This window comes from Nelumbo nucifera, chromosome 8 (genome assembly GCF_055504915.1).
Source record: "Nelumbo nucifera cultivar China Antique chromosome 8, China Antique-T2T, whole genome shotgun sequence".
Lineage (NCBI taxonomy): Eukaryota > Viridiplantae > Streptophyta > Magnoliopsida > Proteales > Nelumbonaceae > Nelumbo > Nelumbo nucifera.
This window is the reverse complement of record NC_142656.1, coordinates 44323238-44330995: the sequence shown is the minus strand read 5'-3', so window position 1 is coordinate 44330995 and position 7758 is coordinate 44323238. Positions and strand designations below refer to the sequence as shown.

General features: G+C 33.0%; 1 protein-coding gene across 14 annotated transcripts in view; it reads left to right on the top strand.

The window, feature by feature from the left end:
• Positions 1-3488: 3488 nt before the first annotated feature.
• The window catches only part of LOC104611385 (CLEC16A-like protein), a 138195-nt gene continuing 133925 nt past the window's right edge, over positions 3489-7758 (top strand). For 4 of the 14 annotated variants that reach the window (XM_088893142.1, XM_088893141.1, XM_088893134.1 and 1 more), the window contains exons 1-2: positions 3496-3707; positions 4494-4594. The gene's annotated coding sequence lies outside the window, so the exon portion shown is untranslated. Of the gene's footprint in view, positions 3708-4493; positions 4595-7758 lie in introns of all 14 variants that reach the window. The other 10 variants (XM_088893145.1, XM_088893140.1, XM_010278403.3 and 7 more) reach the window with 8 other exon arrangements.

Sequence of the window (7758 nt, the reverse complement as noted above, 5' to 3'; positions counted from 1 at the left end):
GTGTCCAAGATGTGTTGGGCATGTTGCAGCCCATGAAATCAAATCCTTAACAGAGAAGTGTAGATGTGCAATGACTTTAAAGAATGATAAGCTAAGTGCAACATGACTTGTAAAAAAGTATAAGAATAAATTCATACATGACCTAGATTTAAAAGCACCTGCATTATGTAGTGAGACCTTAGAGTGTATAGAGTTGATATTAGTCGGTTAACAACATATAGAACCAAGAAGAAGGCAATTATTGGTATTGAGGGATTAGTGAATGAACAATATGAGAAGTTGATTGATTCTTGTCATGTGTTGTTAATTCAAATGTAGGGAATATAGTAAAGATTGGTTTCAAGGAAGATTCACACGGACAATTTTAAAGACTATTTGTGTGTTTTAATGTCATAAAAGTTGGTTTCATAGATAGTTGTCGCACATTTATAGGGCTTGATGGCTGCCATTTGAAGCAACCTAATTTTGGTAATATACTATCAGTAGTTGCTTTAGATGGGAATAACTTTATATTCTTGATTGATTTTGCTATTGAAGAGTTAAAGACTAGAGAATCTTGAACTTGGTTTTTGTCTTTATTGTTTAAAGCAAATGAAGGCTCAAATGAGCATAGGTGGACAGTTATTTTAAATAAACAAAAGGTATTTTCCTAATATCCTTACTGTCATAATTCTAAATTATATTTGATGTTTGAATAAATATACTAAAAAGGACAAAATACCTCTATATGCTAACTTATTTTATAAATTGTAATATCTTGTCTTTTTGTTGGGAAAATGATTTTTTGTTAGAGATTGAGTGTTTCCATTTCAATATCATGTATCTATCTAGATCTTGATAGTTAGAAAGCAAATAAATATTACATTTGTATTGCTCTAAATCAACATCATGTATTTATCGAAATCGACAGACCTATTCATTAAAAGCATTTAACTTGTAGGCATCTTAATCAATTGAAATGATCTTTCTAGATGGCTCTAAATAACAAAGATGTGCAAGTCAAATAACTTGATGTTGAAACCATTAAGTGAATTGAATGTTGAAATAACTTGATGATTTCAACATCATCAGGCAAGTTCAAATTTACAATTTTGGAATAAGTCAAAAAACTTGATGTTGAATCAAATGTTGTTTTAGATTTATAATTTTGAAACAAGTAAAAAAACTTGATGTTGATATCATCAAGCGAATTGGATATTGAAATAATTTAATGATTTCAACATCATCAAATTTGCAATTTTGAAATAAGTCAAATAACTGTTTGCCATATTGAATGAAGTCTCTCCAAACCAATTTGGATTTACAATTTTGAAACTATGATTCTAAGTGGAATCTTTCCAAGCCAATTTACAACAATTCATCATTTTGGGAAAACAGTAAAACATGAATTTTAAGAGGATAATTCATATTTAAGACAAAAAGATAAAGTGCGTATCCAGGTACGCCATCTTAAAATTCATAATCACTTGAAACAAAAGATAACTTAGAGAGTATAATGTATCCAAAACAATCCATATCCAAATTTGAGCAAATGCATCACAGCTCTACTTCTTACACATATAAAGAAATGAATCCAATAATAAATACAATGCCTAAGATATGCAAGGTTTTTATCCCTTCATAATTAATTCTTGAAAAGATTCCAATGACCTCAAACGACAATTAAGATCACCTATCAACCTATGAAGTTCCCCAACATGGTTTTTTCTAGAATTCATTTATGGACTGGCTCCATTACAATCATCTGTGTGATCATTGAAAGAAGTTGTATGGTGTATGTGTGCTCCCCTACATATACAGTCAAATACAATGAATATTAACACGACTACCAATTTATAATCAATACCCATACATATATGAAAATGTTATAATGCTTAGAAGATAATTTATGTAGTTGCAGAATATCTATTTGGATTATAACATGTCTCAAACACCCGGATCACACACCTCTTCCCACACTTGCAAAATATCCTGTTTTCCCTTATCATTATTAATGTTGGAAATGAAATACAAAATTTAAACTAACTAAAAAATGAAATTGTTTTCGTATTTGATTGTAGGTTTATAGTTCAAAATTTTGGATCAAATGTGTCAACTCTTGACATTAGAACTAAATAATAAAAATTTAAAAAAGATAAACACAAAAAATATAAAGAAATATAGAAGTTTACAAATATTTTATGTTGACCGTATTAAAGAAAATTATGTGTGATAAACAAGAATTGTTTTTATTGATGATGGAAGTGAAATGCATAATTTAAAATTGACAAAAAATGAAATTATTTTTCTATTTGGTGGTGGGTAAATACTTCAACATTTTTAGGTAATGTATTAAACCTTGTTGTCATAATTAAATAATAAAATACAAAAATCACAAAAAAGTACAAAAATATAGAATTTTACTAGAAAATATTTGGATACATCTCTAATTTTTTATATTATACATATTAAAGAAAAACGATTGTGCTAAAAAAAGAACTGTTTTTATTGACAATGGAAACAAAATACTAATGCAAAAGTGAAATTGTTTTTTTGTTTGGTGCAAAGTTTATAGTTCAACCTTTCATATTAAATAATAAAAATTAAAAATAGATAAAAACATAAAAATGATAAAAAATATATACATTATGTAGAAAACTTTTAGGTACATCTCTAATATGTTATATTAATCATATTAAAGAAAAATAAGTGTAATGAACAAAAATTGTTTTTAATTTTTTATTCATGATGGAATCAAAAATTCAAAATAACCAAAAAATGAAATTGTTTTCTTGTTTGGTGGTGGGTTAACAATTAAATCTTTTGGGTAACTATTCAACCCTTGATGTCATAATGGGTTCGACTATGATATGGAAAAGATATGATATCTAAAAAGCAATTGACCAATAAACCATAATCATAAATGTGGTAGGGAACATTGTTTAATGTATCAAAATTCATGGGTGGGTTTTGATTGGTCAAAACTCTTTCCATATCATATCTTTTTAGCACCATAGATTTTCCCTGTCATAATTAAATAATAAAAATTAAAAAAATAAGAACAGAACAAAAAACATTTGGACACAACTCTCATATCATTACACAAAATTAAGTGCTATGAATACTAATTATTTTTATATACATAAAATGTAAAAACTATAGATAAATTTGAAAACATATTATTTTTATCATCAACATGATCATGATCATCTTCTAAAATTTCCATAAACATTTGCTCCTTATGCTTAATTTGGTAGGAACACAAATACAAATATATACAATACAAATGCATACAAAATAAATAAATAATACAAAATATAAGGTTTTCAACTCTATAGTACTCTTAACTGAGCCTTACCAGCGAGAGCCCGATCCGACCCATGTTCTAAGCGTGAGGCGAGGCGTTTCGTTTTGGCTTACCTCAGCTGCCTCATGTATTGGACACAAGGCTTATTAGAGTCGTACGCCTTTCGCCTTCGAGTTCGTGCTAAATTTATTAAAAGCGCAGGTGGTGGCCAATGGCCATGTAATGAAAGGAAGGTATGTATGTATGACGGTCGGATCAGAAATGTAATGGGCAAAATTGTAATAGGAAAAAATTAAAGAAGAACAGACAAAATAATGGATCGAAATCACTATGGTTCTTGTGAGGTTGTTTGAGATCGGAAGTGAAGGTGGAGGAAAGGAAAGAACATCGATGCCAGGCGATCAGGAGAGGCCGGCTTCAGGTAACTCCGTCCTCCTGACCATCCTTCTCCTCGTTTTTCTTCTTTTCTGGGTAAATATTGAAAGATGTTATCTTCGTGATTAGAACAAAGGGCTTGCCCCCCTTTCGTTTTCCTCTTCTTCTCCTTCAATTCCTTCAATGCTCAGTCCAGTTAACTCTACATCCACGCAATTTGAATTTCATTTTATCAAAAGAAACACCGTGCAGGTTATTGTTACAATCGCAATCAGTGGGGCGAGTCCCTTCGAAGTTTTCTTAAACTACGTCTCTTTAATTATTGTTTATTTTTTTTTGATTTTTTTATTAATTGTTAAGTGGTCAGAGAGTTAGTAGGTCAGTGGGGTGCTACATGTGTAAGTGAATTTAGGTTGTCAGTTAGTTGTTTGAATTTCGTGGATTATATAAATTTATTGTATTATTGAGTGGAGTTATGAATGGAGAATGAGTTCATTGTTTGAGCTTCATGGGTTCTGTAATTTTATTGTGTTTTTGAGTTGGGTTATGCATGAAGAAGGATTTGTAGGGGGGTAAATACCCTCGAAGTTTTTAAGGAGTCCAACTCCTTCAAAGTGGCCTTATACCATATTTCCTATTTTTCCTCTTTTGGTTTAAGAAAGCACGTAACAGACCTGCATTGGCTAATCTTCTCATTCCCTTTCTCAAATTGGTATTTGGTTTCCAAATTCCAACTACCATGGCTGGAAAAAAAAACCAAGAGTAATAAAAGCTCCAATTAAGAAATTGATAATTCATAATTAGAGATTGATAGATTTTCACTGTTATGCAGAAGCAGAACAGATATATAATCATCTCATGAATCAAGGCCTTTCAATTTGTTGATCGTCATCCAGAATTGTGCATATTGGTGGGACACTCAGTGATCAATAGGTATTTTCCAATGGAAACATGGCTTTAGTAGCTAGAAATAGCATCAATTAGTCCTAGTAAATCACTTATTTTAACATATTGCCGAAGAGATCCATCTAGCAAATGGTGGCTTATTACACTTTGTATTGAAAGGAGTTCAGGAATCATTAGAAGATGCTTTTCTTAATTATCCAATACCTCCTCAAAGGCAGTAAAACGATGTATTTCTTTTTCTTATTTTCATTTTATAGCTGATGTATTTGGTTGAGGAGTTCCTTGGTAAATAGGTATGGTGATGCAATTGGAAAATTCAACTATTCCAGTATGAAAAACTTCCTTATACTATTGGGTATTTTCTATGAAATGCTTAATATGTGGTACTTCTCAAAATTATAAGAATTGCCTTTGCCAAAATTTACATTTTCTCCACAAGTTGATGATCCCATCAGACATCAGGCTTCCCACATTGTTCTATTTTCTCGCAAACTCTCTTTTAAAATTATCTGATTCATGGCCTCTTTGACTAGCCTTGTTTATGATTTCTCCTTTCTGGTCATTTGAATATAGCAAAACTTTAGAAGTAGCTAAAGCTTCTTCTTTTTGTTTCTGATTGGAAGCAGTAACTTTCATTACTGAAAAAGATAAGAGTACAACTGTCAAACACTCACTACTGGAGTGCTGACCCCATAGACCCCATAATTAATTCACAGATTACAGCACCACCCAAAACAGATTTTCCCTAGCAGATAGAAGAAACCTTCTTCTTCCTCTCTTCATTGGCTGGCTGAGAAAAGGAGAAGGGGTTTATGGCATTTCAGAAATGACTTCAGGCGGTTCAAGATGCTGTCAAGACATAAGCAAATTCAAATAAGATGGGTTAGGAGGTCTGCTAATGGTTTGGCGGATGGATTAGCTAAACATGGAGTGAATAGATATCATTTGTTTTGGGCTCAATGTTGGTTGGGTGGTGGGATTCTTTGCTGTAATGGGTGCTATTCCTAACAACTTCTTGTAGTACATCTCTCATCTTAAGATTTAATAAAATTCTTTGAGTTGCTGATAAAAAAAACATCTTCTTTCTCTCTTCACCCTTCCTCCATAAATCGCTACTGTCATCACCATCTCAATCATCAACCTATCCCCACTAACCATGATGTTTCCATTGTAGCTACTTTAGAGCCAAACTTTCCTCTATTTCCCCCCAACACCACCCATTTCATCATTGGACAACCTCTGCCATTGCAACCCCCGCATTGACACAAGTTTCACTGACATTGCTAACCTATCTCTACCATTAATTGGCTTAGGGATATGTTGGGGAGAAGCCTAATCAATTATATGGATTTTCCTTTTTAATACGTGGTATTCAAATTTGAATTGGGTAGACTCTTATAATAAGATCCATCCACTATAAAATGGGGAATGGGACAAGTAGAAGGGGCTTGGGAATGAGAGAGAAGGGTCTGAACAGGAGAGAAAAGTAATGAAAGGTGAGTGACAACACTGAGCAAAACTTTTTTTTTTTTACCATACAATGTTGTTACAGGGCAACTAGTTTAGATCAAACGTGATTCTACAAGTTGAGTTATATCAGTCACCGGCCTGAGAAGTATTTCATCAACCAAGAAAAAGACAACTTGGATCAGCAGCTTAAGCTGATTGTTCTCTCGTAGTTGTTTAACCTTCTACAATGGCTCACTTCCCAACAGTTCAACAGTAAGAAAAAAATAGTTTGGAGACTTTCAAAAAATAATTTAATATCACACACATAGAAACCAACCCTTTTGGAAGAAGAAAACCCTAGCTGGAGGGAAATCTCTCTTCTCCCCACGCCTCCCAATAGAGAGAAAAGTGAATCGATCACTCTGGGAGGCCCAGAAAACTCCAGAAACCAAACCACCCTCTTTAGAAAGTCAAAAGAAAACTAACAATACCTGGGCGCCCAAGATCAGATAAAAAACAAAGAGTCCAACTTTTTTGGGACTCTTCCCCGTACTCCAGTTCTTCCTGTTTTTGATGCCAAATAGTAGATCACCTTCCTGATGACTAGATCCCACAAAAAACTCCAAGAGCTGGGCAATCTATAGTAGATCGATCAGCCCTTTACTACTTCATGCAGTCGGCTGATCTAGGGCTGCATGAGAATGCTTCAAGAAACCCTAGCCGATGCTCTGATACCAAGTAGAAATCTGCTGAATTAAAAAAAAATATAAAAGAAAAGTAGTTTCTTGAAGAGAGAAGGAAGAGAGAAGGAGAAGAAGAGAAGTTGGAAAGAAAAGAGAGCAATAATCTGGCCGCCCCCTTCACTTATTATTTATACTAAAATAATAGAATAGTACAAAGGCAACTATGCCCTTATAGGGCCGGAAAACATAAAACAGCTTATATAACACTCAAAAACATAATAAAATTTGGACTCACATAACTACTGTGGTCCCCACCTCCTATCTAACAGTTAACATAAAATATCTACTCAGAAAAACATCATAAAACTAATTAATCTTCAACACCTTCTTTAGTTGAACATGCCACTACTCCTTTTAAGTCAAGACAGTGATTTTTGGTTGTCTCCTGTAACTTTGAGGTTGGGATATAAATACTTTGTTCAATGCATTAACAATTGTACTCACTATCTATCTATCTATATATACACACACATACATATATTTGCAAAAGAAATCATACGCACATATACACATATCTATCTATCTCTCTATCTCTCTATCTATCTATATACATATATACATACATATATGTGCAAAAGAAATCATAAGTTTTTTTCCTACTTTTAAATTATTTCAGGCCTTGGTTAAAAATTAATTTGATGCTTCAATTGGAATACTTCGTTCAGACTCTAAGGGAGAGTACTTTGATGGGAAATTTGGAGAGTTCTAGACCTACTTGAGGGAATAGGGGATTCAATCATAAAGATCATACCTGGGTACCCCACAATAAATCAGGGTCACAATAGCCAGACATTGAGTGTGACAAGGACCTTGTTCCCATGCACCTACTTTTTAGGTGGAGGCGGCCAAAACTGTTCTTTATCTCATCAACTTGCTTTCTTTGTCTGTCCATGGTAACATCTCACCTTTCCAAAGTTTGTTTAATTATCCCCTCAAGTTCTTTGTACTTCATGTATATTCAGTTGTCTGTGCTTTGTTCATCTTCCTCCCTATGAGTGC